Source organism: Nuphar pumila, chromosome 8, assembly GCF_984573655.1.
Source record: "Nuphar pumila chromosome 8, dmNupPumi1.hap1.1, whole genome shotgun sequence".
Taxonomy (NCBI): domain Eukaryota; kingdom Viridiplantae; phylum Streptophyta; class Magnoliopsida; order Nymphaeales; family Nymphaeaceae; genus Nuphar; species Nuphar pumila.
Window position 1 is genome coordinate 18,935,939 of NC_143256.1, and position 15,025 is coordinate 18,950,963.

Consider the following 15,025-nt stretch of genomic DNA (forward strand, 5'->3'; position numbering starts at 1 on the left):
ATATGATTCACTGAGTGGCAGTTGTGCCAGAGAATGATGTTAAGGCACTTTATGCATTTGAGAAAGGAGGTGAGACGGCCTTTGTATTTGCATTGAAAACTGGATTTAGCAACTACCACCTCATAAAATGGTAGATGCCAAATCCAGAAATGGACTGCTGCCACTTTGTCAAATGCATAAACTCCCTCCAACTACCAGTTCGCATATGGAGACTTATTTCACATTCTTAAGATCGAAATATCATCAAGAGGGCATTTATTGCATCCCCACCCAAGGGAAGCCACTTCTTGAAGGGACGCATGAGAAAAAGTTCTTTCCCATGGGGGGAAGGTGTGAACCAGTGTTGTCGATATTGGCCTGAATGTCGATACACCAGAAAATACTGACCTGAATTGGCTATTTTTTAATAAAATGTAAAAAATAGATTAAAATTAATTTTTTATATTATTTTAATGGCTTTAACATGTGTCACGTTCTGATTGACACAATATTTTTTAATTATTTTTTGGCCAATTCAGAATAATTCACTTGAGAATGGATATTGGAGGATTCACCTGAATCATTGGGCCAAACGATACAAGTCCGATTCTAATACAGACAACAGTGGTGTGAACCCATTTTGACAGGAAAGATGCTTGTTTGCCTTTATTATGTAAACACCACCACATGTTTTCCATGGAGATGTTTGTTTCACCTCCCTTAGTAAAAGTTTTTTTTCCTACGAAAGAGTGTCTCTTTCATCCCCCCCCCCCGAAAAGAAAGCAATATCCATGCTTGAACAAAGAAGAGAGTGCGAATAGGCCAAGGGATTAAGCATTCTATTATTTCATCACAATTCCAGCAATGAACATTGCATACACAAATATGATCATGGAAAATATTTAGGTGTATGCATGGCTGATCAGACCGACAAAAGGAGAAGGAAAAAAAAAACACCCAATATAACCCAAAAAAGGCGAAAATCTCACATCAGCAAAATCATATCAAAACACGAGCCATTCTGCTATGTTCTTCTAGTCTTCAATCAAAGACAAACTGGAAAGGGTTTTCCTACAAACAAAACAGAGAATTCTTTTGACGAAGACTGCACAGAGCAAGAAATGTAAGGCCACACAACTTGCTTCCAAAACCAAATCAACCATCAATTGCAGTTACGATCCCGTTACTGCTGCACTAATCTCCACACACGAATGCATGCATCTTCACCAGAGCTTACAACAGTGCAATCATCATTGAAAACTAATCCATAAACACCTCCCAAGTGAGCACCCTTTATGGTTATATGACTTGAAGCTGGCTTATCAACTTCATATATAATTATGCTTGTGTCTAGAGATCCCGTAGCAACCATTGTGCTATCAGGAGACCAAGCCACACAATTTATACGAGCAGTATGGTACAACATGTTCTTAAGCTTAACCTGCAGAAGATAGTCAACTGGTTAGTGAGACAAATGTTCAGGAAGTTAAAAATCACACCTTGGTAATTAACATTACATTTCTAAAAAGGATTAATGCGGAAGGGAAAGGAAGAAAGAGAGATGGACTATGCAAATGGGAACCAAAAAGTTAGAAGTATGAACAACTTAAATATAGTGACAAAATCTATCAAAAATAAAGAAAAAAAAAACATGGATGAAGCATGACAGCCTTCCACTACTTTAATGTGTGTAAAAAGAATTTAGGAAACAAAAAGAAAATTAAAAAACCATATAGGATTTACATTGTGCCTGATAAATTGAACCATGGCATTTTGCTATGTCACATGGGTGCGGGTGCGACACGAGTGCGGCGCAATTTCAAAAATTTTGGACACGGGGACTCGGCTATATATATATATATATATAATTCTAGTAAACAATTAAAATTAAGTAGCCAAAACTATGACCTTAATTTTTTCGAAAGTTTCAATTTGGCATTCCCATTTCTTTATGGTAGTTCTTAAGCTAGCTTTTCTAATACTTGTGAAACTAGTATTTTTTTAAACTGGAAAAGCATTTATTTAGCTATCTCAAATGGTTGGGTTACCTTTTATCGTGTTTTATACATATTTTTACATAAGTTGTGACTTGTGAAACAGTCACACAAACTGTGCACACAGTCTGTGCAATGCAGTCTGTGACTGTGCAGACTGTGCACAGTCACACAGACTGTGTGCAATGACTGTGCAGTTGCAGTTGCACAGTTTGTGACTGTGCAACTGCATTGCACAGTCTGGTTATATATTAAAAAAAAGATATATAAAATTTGTTTTTTTTTGTTTTTTGTCTTAAAAATGGACATTTTTGGACTCGGTCAAAGTTGACCGAGTCCAAAATGTGGACGGACGCGGCCTAGACTCGTTGACCGAGTCCGACTCGGCGTTGACCGAGTCCGACTCGGCGTTGACCGAGTCCGACTCGGCGTTGACCGAGTCCGACTCGGCGTTGACCGAGTCCGACTCGGCGTTGACCGAGTCTGGGCCGAGTCCGAAGCCGCACCCGTGTCCGCACCCGTGTCGGGGCGTGTCGACTCGGGTGCGGCACCTCCCTAGCCGAGTCCGTGTGACATAGGCATTTTGTAGTCTAGGAAAACAAGGGTAATTATAATACCGCACACAAGGCCATAAATGCTTAAGAATTTTCAAGGTTTTTGGATCTAGAATGCCATTGACATACAATAGAATGAATGTCTACTACATTTTTCATAACAGGGATATTGCGCCGAATCAATTCATTCTAGGTCTTGATTGCTTTGTCACCTTCTCATGAAAATCCAGAACATGCAATTAATAGCAAAGTACACCATTATTATCAAAACTGGTATTTGTCTTATGCACCACAATTTGCTTTGTAATCCCATTGTTGCTTAAAGCTAAACTTATGGTCCCCAATAGTAATATTCCTGCCTATTGCTGATCTCCAATCTTTACTGGGCTCCTCCTTTTCCCAGTTCCTTCAACTTGCTTCATGTCAAATTTTTTGTGTTCTGTAATTTCAGACAGCTTGTAACATGCCCATTCTATCCCTGACAATGCTCATCTTTCTGTTTAATTAACTCTTAAGGACAAGATGTAAGGATACGTGGCATTTCTTCAATATGTGTTTTTATTTTTGCTTTACGTAACATGCATTAGTATTGTATCATTGTCATCAATGGCTCGGGTAATTGATTTGTAGTACCAGTTGGAGTCACACTATCTCAACCGGGCCATATTCAGGCAAACCTAGCTTGACTAATAAAAAAAAATTAACTCAATCCTAGTGAGGATTAATCTATTATGAGAGATCATCCCATGTGATTAATGAGTTGGGACATCAACCTGTTGAAGTTGGAATATTCATTTTCTCTTTCCTATTTCATTGAGTCAAATTGAAATGACAAAAATTGACACAGAATTAGAGCAGCCATGACGAAGTGATCTATTAATCTCATCTTCATGCTTTTTGCTCTAATCTTCTAACCTCTTTCTTCTTTATGGATTTAATATTTTTCAGAAGATTTCTTTGTTTTGAATGTTAAATTTTAAAACACATACTGGAATCATAGGCAGATCTGACTGTTAGCTTTGAACAAATCTGGAATCTAACTTGTTTTTTGGTCCCATAGGCTTGGGTGAAGGGGATAAATGGATTGGTACGTGGAAATGGTAGCTCTATCTCAGCTGGTGGTGTGGTTGGCTGGAACCAAATAATCAAATCTTCAAGGGAGTACGACCTTGCAAAGGGGGGTGATTGAATTGGTAATTAAGTTTATGGTTCAAATCAAGCTTGCAAAGGGGTCAAGCTGAGGTTCCAGACTGACTTATGGTCCAGGGATGTAACTCTTGCTGAAAGATATCCACCGTTTTTTCACATAAACAGAGATAACAGCATACTTGTAAGTGAATGTTGGAAAGGAAGAGCTAGTTAGTTCACTGAATTCAGAAGGAATTTCAAGGAGCAAGAGGTAGAAGATTGGTTTTGGTTATGGCTATTGGATTTTTAGGCCCATGGAAAATTTCTGACAGCGAGAATTCCTTATATGGAAATGTGACGGATGTGTTATGTTCTCTATAGCTTCATTTAGCCATGCTTTTGGCTGTAAAGATGTAGACCACTTTCCAAATGACACCGTCCAGGGTTTCCATCCCTCTCCTACAGCCAAGATATTTGTGTGGCTCTTAGCACTTGATAAGGTTAATAACCAGTGCAAATTGAAAGACAAAAGTTTCCAGCTTGCAAGTACTTGCTACTTCTGTTTCGATGAGAACGAAACAATTGAGCATTTGTTTTGGTTTTATCCAGCATTTCAGTGGTTGTTCAAACAAGCTTTGGATTGTGCCAATAAAATGGCCAGATGGGGATTTAGCTTGGATTGGTCGGAATAGGCCTGGTGGTTAAGAATCTTAATTTGATCTATTCTGTAAGCTTGTTGAAAGATTTCTTATCCCCTGGCTTAAATTATTTCTCTTAGACAAAAAAAAAGGATTTACATGGTTTGCAAAGTGTTATAATGTGCATCTCCCTAGCATACTGTCTGTAGACTCTGTACATACACCAATTATTGTTTTCTTTTTGTTATGTGTGTGTGCTTGTGTTCAAGGATTGATACACACACACACACACACACACACACATATATATATATATATATATATATATAGAGAGAGAGAGAGAGAGAGAGAGATGGTACCTCTCGAGTGACATGGTCCCATACAACAGCTTCTCGATTGAGATCACCAGAAATAAACATAGAGGCATCTGGGGAGAAACGAATGACGTTAATAGCACCACGATGCTTCTCAAGGACTGACTCTTCAGTGAGAGTGTCCCCATTGACAGAATAGACGTGGAGTTTCCCATCTTGGCCACCAACAATGGCCTCACTTCCATCAGGTGAAATTGCAGATGCCGTCACAGCAAACCCAAGATTCAGAGTTGACAACACTTTGGATCCACGAAGCATGATTACTCCTGAATCAGTTGAAAGCAATGCCAGCTCGGGCTTATCAAGTGCAATATTTAAGTCCTTTGGTTGTGCACCAATATCAATTTGTTCTTCATCACCACACTGATCAGCATGCAGCGGAATTCTCCTTACCTGTAAAATTTTGGGAAAAGGATCATCTCTTGTAGCAAAAGCAAGTTGAACATATTGTACATAGCTACAGTTGTTGTACAGTCAGCAAAATATAAGCCCCACAGCAGGATATCATCAATTGGAATTTGGCAGGTAGATTAAGAAATTGTTCCTTATTAAAGGAATATGCTATTCATCAGACTTGGTGAGCAATACTACCGTGTATTGAACTTTTATAATTGGCTGCAAAACTTCCCAGACAAGAATATATGGACTATCCCTGATATTTACTATCCGAACATCAAAGAAGAGGACCAAATATTTGGAGAACACCTGATAAAATCATCAAATTGGACTAGGACAATATAACTTAAAAACGAGGAGAAAATCTCCAACCGAATAGCCTTTGGAAATCTTTCACATGTTATTGCCATTAGACATACTAGCGAGCACAGACATGCTCCCAGTCTATGTCACAGGGACTCACCAAAGAGGCCTCTGCACCCACGTCGACGCGACGCGGGTGTGGCACCCAATTCGGTCAACCCGCACCCAAGGTTATCATTGTCCAAAATGGACTTGGTTAACTTTGTCCATTAAAAAAAGGGACAGGGCTCGATAATGGGTAAGGGTACCTCGAGCACCCCCCTCCCCCCCCAATTAAAAAAATAAGGGGGTACCTCGAGAAGGGGTAAAGAGGGATGGGGCTTGAGAATGGGGTACCACGAGAAAGGGTAAAGGGGTGGTGTTAAATATATATATATATATATATATATATATATATATATATATATATATATATATATATATATATATATATATATATATATATATATATACCCTCCCGCACCCCCACACCCAAGTTCTTTTAAAGTGCCGCATCGCCGCCCCCGCATCTGCACCCGTACCTATGTGACATAGCTCCCAGTTTATCCAATACATATATGCACATGTATGAATAAAAATTGTAGTTAGTTGCCTGTTTATAGAGAGCGTGAGAGAGGTTGACTATACCATGCACGTGCGAAAATCAAATTCCACTTGTACAACTTACATAATGAATAACAAATAGTGTCAACTGTCACATACAAATCAATTCCTTATGCTGTGAACATTGGATCAAGAGAATTTCTGCTCATGACATTTTATATGTCAAAATTACAACTGGCACGGTAACAATGTCAGAACAAAACAATATCCATAGTGCTATGATTAGGCCAATGAAGCACTGCTCGTCATATTATATCATTACATGGCAAGGTGTACCTTTCAAAAGGTATATGTGTAATTAGGTTAACCTAAAGTTAGACATAACATACAAGAGAGTTGACTGCGACATCACCCACCATATGAGGCACTTTACAGCCCTGTGGTACCTCCTGTTATCTCTTCTCTATTCTTCGTCTTCACCACATGAACATAAAGTTGAATTACTTGCTTAAAAGATGTAGTACTGCTCATTTCAAGCATGGGCGTGAACAAATCTCAATTCATTTTTTATTTCTTCTCAAGGAGTATTGAAAATGATATTACTTGCATATTTTGGTCAAACTATTTCAATGGAATATTATATAGAATTTCAAAGGCTATTTAAGTTTCTAATTCAAGAATTTGACATCAATAAATTGGTCTCATTTACGTACCTCTTGGAGATTGAAGTTACAAGAACAACAAAGAGTATATTTATCTTTTAGAGAGAATATGTTGGAAGATACTGTTATTAGTCAGTTTGGAGCCTTGTGAATTAACTAACATATATGTTATCCGATTAGCCTGATTAATCAATTCATGCACAATGAAATGATACTGAGATGGGCCATGAATATTCAAAAAATTGAAGGCTACTCATCAAAAAGGAATCTTCTATGCCAATTCCTTTGAAGTACAAAATAGATGACCTGCATGTATGTGCATAAAAGAACCGCCTCTGGTTTTATTTTCTTTGAGAGTGAATTCCGTACCATTGAATAGAAAAGAGACAAATGATCATAAACTTAAATGTTGAAGCCAAATTATAAAGCCATGTCTTTTGGGCCATTTGAAAAGAATTCATGTAAAAGCAATATTACAAAAGGCAGAGATTCAGGTGAAACTTCTAGGAAGCTTTATGGTGATAAATAATATCTATGAAAAGAAGCAACCATATATTGGTGACTTGCCACTTTAATAAGAAAGAGTTGCATTCAAGATGTTTAGCACTTCAAATTTTCTAAACAGAATTGCAAATGCTCCAAGAGAGTTCAAGGCTTGACTTCATAAATCAATTCGATAGATATCTTTGCAACACCTCAAGATGGAGCATTGTTGCCTATCTCAATTAGGGGTGGCAATCGGGTCGGGTTGGCAGGTCGACTCGGCGGGTTGGCTAGTCAGCATACCTCAACCCGACCCGTTTATTAAACGGGTCGGCTGTGGCAAACACGAACCCGACCCGTTTATTAAACGGGTAACCCGACACGACCCGCCAACCCGTTTATAAACGGGTTGGGTCGGGTAAACGGATTGGCAGGTTAGCAGGTTGACCCGCCCGCCTAACCCGTTTATTAAACGGGTCAGCTGGGTTGGCATACCCCTAACACGAACCCGACCCGTTTAATAAACGGGTTAGGCGTGAAAAGATACTGTCATTTAGTATAAAGTCTGGATCTCAGGATCCAGACCCAATTCATTTTAAACACATGCTCATTAATGTTTCCTTAATGACATGCTATAATTTTATCATAACATGTAATGGGTATTTTCGTACCCTAGCTATTGTATCTGTGTGTATTTAATCAGAGAAGCAAAAATGAATACCCTGATTAGGGATTTTTGCTGCAGCCTCGTTCTCTCTCCCCATGCTGTGTTGTTGCTTGTAGATGAAGAAAGGAACCCATGATTTCTATCATGGTATCAGAGCAGCAGGTTCAATATTGAAGATCGGTTCCTTCTATGACTGATTTGTCTCCTTCTAAGGTACCTGTTTTCTCATTTTTCCTATCGATTTCTCTTGTATTTAAATCTGCAGTCCGGACTGAAATCTCTTCTTCGTACTCTCCTCTTTCTTTTTGCTCTTTTGAAATACATCATTAATCTGCTTATTGTCTTCTTCAAGTACCTCTTTTGATTCCCCTTTTTTATTTAAGCCAACGTGTTTCTCTTATTTCCAAAATCCAAAACTGAAATTTGGTCACGTTGGCATATTTCCTCCTTCTTTCATTCCCTGTTGTTCTTCTGTCATATCTACTACTTCTTTCACATTGCTGCACGTGATCTTACCCATCCATAAGCAAAATAATCAAGCAAGATCAATTTTTTTGATCTATGTGTGATTACAAGAGTTGAAAAGGATCACTCCAAACTCATTTGCATATTGACGTCAGATCAGATTGTGATCTGCACGCCCAGATCTATCTTGATTAAAATAATTTCATCTTCGAATTCATTTTCATCTCTGTTTTGCCTGTTTTCTCATTATTCTAAAAGGAAAACACATTATTTTCAAAATAACGTACCTATTACTGATTGAATTTTATTCAGAACAGATTCTTTACTGTGTAGTCCTTTTTTTCTGCCTCGTGTTCATCAGTTAAAAAAAAAAACTAGTCTGGTCTTTAGACTTCTCTGATATTAAAATTTATGTTCTGAATTATACTAGAATTCAATTGTGGTTGGGTCTTTGTCGTAAGGCCATTTCTTATTTTTTATTCCTTCTCTTGGTTGGATCTTATTCCTTCTTGTTTTTGGCTTCAAAAGAATATGGACTCATTCCCTCATTCTCAGTCTGGTCTTTCCTCAAACTTTCTCAGCCAACTCGTGTCTGAGAAACTGAACAATTCCAATTTCCTAACTTGGAAGCAACAAATCATACCATTCATAAGAAGTCAGGACCTTTCTGGACATCTGGATGGTTCTGTTCCTGTTCCTCCAGAATTCATACCACAAGAAGAAAAGAATAGTGAGAAAGATCTTTCTATTACCTATGTTAGAAATCCTGAGTATGTATCCTGGATAAAGTGAGATCAGGCGTTGGTTGCCTATATCACTTCTACATTGTCACAAGAAGTGCTTGTGGCAATTCCAGATGACTGCTTTGTTAAAATGTAAAACTGTGCAAATGTTTCATATTTACTGACAAAAATGATAAACTTTCTCCTCGTGTGATTCCCTGTGCCTTTTTAGGATATGCTGAAAACCAGAAAGGTTATAGATGTTTTGACTTCAAAAATAATAAACTATATGTGTCTAGAAATGTTTCCTTTCTTGAAAAGGAGAGCTTCTTTGATTTTAGAAAATTAAAAGACGTCACTGAGTACTCCTTTTTGCTAGATCTAATATCAACATCTGATGAATATGACCTTGATTGTAACTTTGATGATGATCAAAGAATTATTGATCTTAATGTTGAAAATGAAGAAGTTCATAGAGATACTAGTATTCAATATTCCAGGCGACAAGAGTCTAATCCTCCATGTGCACTTGAAAAATATTCTAACATTCCAACTAGACAATCATCCCGAATCTCGAGGCCTCCAGGAAAGTTTATATCAGTGGCGGAGCCAGGGGTGGGCATGGGTGGGCGGCCGCCCACCCTAAAATTTGAAACCGAGTCGACTCATGACTCGGAAAACCGAGTCGAATCAGGACTCGTGAAACCGAGTCGACCGAGACCCGGGCTCTCGATGAGTCTAGAGCCTGCCAAAAGAGGCGAGGGGTAAAACCCTAGCCAGTTTTCTAAAGCTCTGCCCCTCCGTTCTAGCATTCCCCTTCAGTCACAGGCAAGACGGCAACCCCATTCGCCGGCAACCCTTGTGCTCTGCAGTGCCGCCGGCTTCCCTTCGGTGAACCCGCGGTGGCGGTGCCCCCCTCCGAGCTTCTCCCTCTCGGCTGCAATCTCCGACGACGCGAGGCATCGGTGTCGCAGTCAGTCGGACCTTTGCCAATCTCCGGCAACCATCGCTAGCAGTTTGAAGAAGACCCTCTTATCTCCTAAATTTGAGGGTGGGTTTTGTTCATGTTCAGTGGCTCTGGTGATACAGTATCCAGTTATCCATTCTACAGGAGCAATACAGGCCAATCCTTCAATTTGGTTCTTGATCCTTTCTTTTTGGGGCACAACTGAACGTGGGTCTAGTTTCTTTCCTCTTTTTTGGGCGCAACCTCATTGGAAGAGTCAATCTTGCTATCCTTTCTTGGTCATCGTGCGTGCATAGGACTCTCCTTTTATGCCTGCTGCTAAAACAAGGTATGGATGTCTATCAATGTAACGAAGGCAACGGATAGCGTATCTTTATCTACCAGATAGTTGGTGAGTGAATTGCTTGTTCTCGATTGTCTAGGATTCTTGTAGTGAGTAACTATGGCCATTGACAGATTTTAATAATTGGGCGTCTGTATTTTTTGTCTAACAGGCATTTTTATACTCTTTTTGCTTGAATTCTGCATATGGTGCATGTTGGTCATCATCGGTGTCATAAAAAATGTATTCATTTTTAAGCTTAAAGCTTTTTCGGGGTTCTACGGCCAATCTTGGTGGTCAGAGGCGGAGCTGGGGGGGGCGGGGGCAGGAATGGGCTGTAGCCCAGTCCTGCCTCTCGAAACAGTTAATTTTTTTTTTTTTTAAAAGCCCAGTCCTAGCCCAGCTCAGCCCTGACTGCAGCAAATAGTTTGATTTGTCCATATAAAATAGATTTTTATTAATAATTGTAGCCATTTTTTATTTTATCTCAAATTTTTTTTTTTCGGGGGCGCTGCCCCCGAGCCCCCGACTATCACGCCATTTTTTTTTTTGCTACACCCCTGTTTGCCCATCCCCCACGTCAATCCTAGCTACGCCACTGGTTTGTATCATACGAGTCTTTCTCACCCACATATAGGGCAATTATTGCATTAATTCACTCATATGAAGAACCATCCACATATTTTCAAGCAAAAAATGATATCAAATGGATAGAAGCCATGAAAGCTGAATTAGATGCACTTGAAAAGGCTTCTACATGGAATATTCAAGATCTTCCTTCAGGGAAGAAAACTATAGGATGTCGATTGGTTTATAAAATCTTGCTGATGTCTTGGCTCACAATCAGTATATCATCCATATAAAGCAAGAGAATGATAAAATTACCATCTGGAAATTTCTTCACAAACACACAATGGTCTGTGGAGGTTCTTGAGTATCCATGCTCCTTCATAAAGAAATCAAAATTCTTATACCACTGCCTTGGTCTTGCTTCAATCCATACAAGCTCTTCTTCAACTTGCAAACTAGGTGCTTTTTACCCTTGTCAATTAAACTCTCAGGTTGCTCCATATAAATTTCTTCTTCCAAGTCACCATATAGAAATGCAGTCTTCACATCAAGCTGCTCAACTTCCAAATTCATGCTTGCAGCTATATCAAGCACAGTTCAGATGGAGGGCATCTTCACAAGTGGTGAGAAGATCTCATCAAAGTCAACTCTTTTCTTCTGAGCAAAACCTTTCACAACAAGACGTGCCTTGTATCTAGGTTGAGAGTTGTTTTCATCAGTCTTCTACTTGAAGACCCATTTGTTCTTTAACACCTTCTTCCCTTTAGTTGTCTTTACCAGATCAAAGGTGTGATTCGCATGCAATGAATCCATTTCTTCTTTCATTGCCTTAAACCACTCAGACTTGTTTTCATCCTCCAAAACTTCTTCAAAAGTTTCTGGCTCACCTTGATCTGTAATCATCACATACTCATTTGATGAGTATTTTCTGGATGACTGTTTTTCTCTAGTGGATCTCCTTATCGGAGTCTGAGGAAGTGACTCTTGGGGTGTTGGCTCCCCCTCAATTTCTGACTCAACACTTCCTTCCTTTGCATCATTGCGAGGAGGTGGAATCTCCTCCACGAAATCATGAACAGTCGGCGCATCTAGGGGATCTAAATCAATAAGATCACCTGTACTGGACTCTGATGGCTCAGACTCACCAATGTCTTCAATGGTCTAATCTTCCAATAAGACAACATCTTGACTTCTGACCACCTTTTTATCAATAGGGTCATACAGTCTGTAGCCAAATTCTTCATGTCCATAGCCAATGAATATGCATTGCTTGACTTTTGGATCAAGCTTGGACCTCTCTTCCTTCGGAATGTGAATAAATGCTCTACAGTCGAACACTCTTAAGTGTCCATAGAAAGGTTCTTTTCCTATCCAAACTTTCTCTGGAACATCTCCCTTCAAGGGAATAAAAGGAGACAAGTTGATAAGATCAATTGTTGTCCTCATTGTCTCACCCCAGAAAGATCTTGGCAATTTAGAGTGTGACAGCAAACATCTGACTCTCTTAAGAATGATGTGCTTCATCCTCTCAGCAACCCCATTCTGTTGAGGTGTCATCCTTATAGTTCTTTCATGCTTGATGCCATGATTGGTGCAATACTGATTAAATGTCCCAATGTATTTGCCACCATTATCCGAGCGAACACACTTCAACTGCCTGCCAGTTTCTTATTTAGCCATGGCCTGAAAGTGCTTGAATACATCTAGAACTTGGTCTTTAGTCCTCAGTGTATAAGCCCAGACTTTCCTAGAGTGATCATCAATGAAAGTCATAAAGTACAATGCACCACCAAGTGTCTTGACCTTTAAAGGTCCACACACATCAGAATGTACAAGATTTAGAACATGAGATTTTCTAGATGCAATGCATCTATGGAAAGAAACTCTATTTTGTTTACCATGGAAGCAATGAACACAAGGTTCCAAAGATGTACCTGCTGCACCTGTCAGGAACTCTTTCTTAACTACGACTTGCAGCCCCTTCTTGCTCATATGCCCAAGCCTTCTATGCCATAATTTTGTGGACGAGCCAGTCTCCACAACATTCACAACACTCTTCCAGATCTTTGCTTACAAAGTGTAAAGGGAACGAGCCTTTGTTCCTCTGGCTATCACCAATGAGCCTTTGGTTAGCTTCCACCTTCCATCACTTTAGGTGTTGTTATAGCCCTCATCATCTAACTTTCCAGCAGAGATCAGATTCAGTCGGATGTCTGGTACATGCCTCACATTTTTCAGCAACAACTTACAGCCAACACTTGTTTCCAAGCAAATGTCGTCCATGCCAACAATCATTGACACATCTTCATTTCCCATTCAGACATTACCGAAATCACCTTGCGAGTAGGAAGTGAAGAAATCAACCCGTGAGGTAACATGAAATGAAGCTCCAGAGTCAATCACCCAATCGGTCTCCTGATCGATCAAATTTATGCTAGTGCCATCACAGACAACCATGAGCTCTCCATCTGTGACTGTGGCACCTTATTTTTCTTCTGAGCTCTTCTCTCTATTCTACTCCTTAAGCTTGAGCTTCCTGCACTGTCGCTTCATATGCCCCTTCTTGTGGCAATAATAATACTCGACGTCTTTCTTTGAGCTCGAGTGTAAGTGGCCTCTGGATTTGCCATGGTAGTGCAGAGCCCTGCTCTTACTTCTGCTTCTCCCCCTGTTTTCAATCACAAGCGCCTTTGAGGTAGAAGGACCTAATGACTTTCTCTTGGACTCTTCATTCAACAGACTGCTGGTAACTTGGCTCATCGTTACCATTCCATCAGGTGCAGAGTTACTGACTGTGACCACCAAGGTTTCCCAACTCTCAGGAAGGGAAATAAGAGAAACAAAGTTTGTAACTCATCATCAAAAGTGATTTTCATTGTGGCCAACTGATTTACAATGCTTTTGATCTCATTCAAATGCTCTGCAATAGAGCCGCCCTCTTTATACTTGAGGTTCACAAGCTTTCGAAATAGAAAGGCCTTATTCACTGCTGCCTTTCTATCATAAAGGCTCTCTAGTTTGGTTCAAAGACCATGCGTCAAAGTTTCTATGGATACATGATGAAAGACACTATCATCTATCCATTGTCGAATGAAACTGATCGCCTTTCGGTCTAGTTTTTTTCATTCGACATCTTTCATCTCTTCTTGTTTGCCTCTCACACCGTCTATGGGTCCATCCAAATCTTTATAACCCAAGAGGTCTTCTATTTTAGTTTTCTATGCCATCCAGTTTGTGCCATTCAAACTGATCATACGCCCAATGTTATTCTCCATGACTTCACACACAAATATACTAACCAAATCTCTGATACCATATGTTGGGGTTAAAATGGACGTACCGGGTCTCCCCACAAGTGTGAATTGATGAAAACAATACGATGATGATAGTGGTAGAAAAATAAACCAAAACAAACTAGCTGCGAAAATAAAAATAGCACACAACGATTTACGTGGTTCCCTCTCAACTGAGGTATGTCCACGACGACCAATAGGTCAACAACTTCCACTATCTTCAAACAAAGATTACAAAGTGGCCAAAAGGCATAAGCCTTACAAACACACAAGGTGTAACGAAATGAACAAGAGGATATGCCTCACTGAGGAACAAAGAACGAATGATTTGAAGAACTAGCTTGACGAAGCTGTCTTGAAAGAAGTGTCGCAACACTTCTTGTTTTTTTTTTCCTCCGCACCCTTTCGGTGCCCTAAAAGTGTTTCTCACACTCTCTTCCTAATATTCTGCCTTTTTTGCTCTCTTCCATTGCTTTTGCTCTCTCATCCATCCCTTAAATAGAAGACAAGACTCACATTAAATGCGGAAGACTAAATATCTTGCATAACTTACGATGCGCCTTATCACAAATCGCTATCCAGCGATACCACAAATCGCTATCCAACGATAACCACAAATCGTCATCCGACTGAAACACATAACGCTAACCACAAATCGCTATGCAACTGAAGGCACTCACCACAAATCGTCATCGACAACTCGCTGAACCTCAAACTCTGAACAGTTGAATAGTCATTTAGCTGAGAGGACTTCTACAAATCGCTATCTAGCAAATACTCCAAATCATCTTCGAAAAGATCAAGCATCGTGCTTGAAATTCTGCAGTGATACTGAATGTGCATCGAACCAATGGATCCCACAAAGGAGGGAAACCCAACATATATCTCATCAAAGGGTGTTATTC

At 39.7% G+C, this 15,025-nt stretch overlaps 1 pseudogene; it reads right to left on the reverse strand.

Annotated features, from left to right (window-relative positions):
• Positions 1 to 1,162: 1,162 nt before the first annotated feature.
• Positions 1,163 to 13,143, reverse strand: LOC149829717 (actin-interacting protein 1-2 pseudogene; annotated as a pseudogene).
• Positions 13,144 to 15,025: the final 1,882 nt, after the last annotated feature.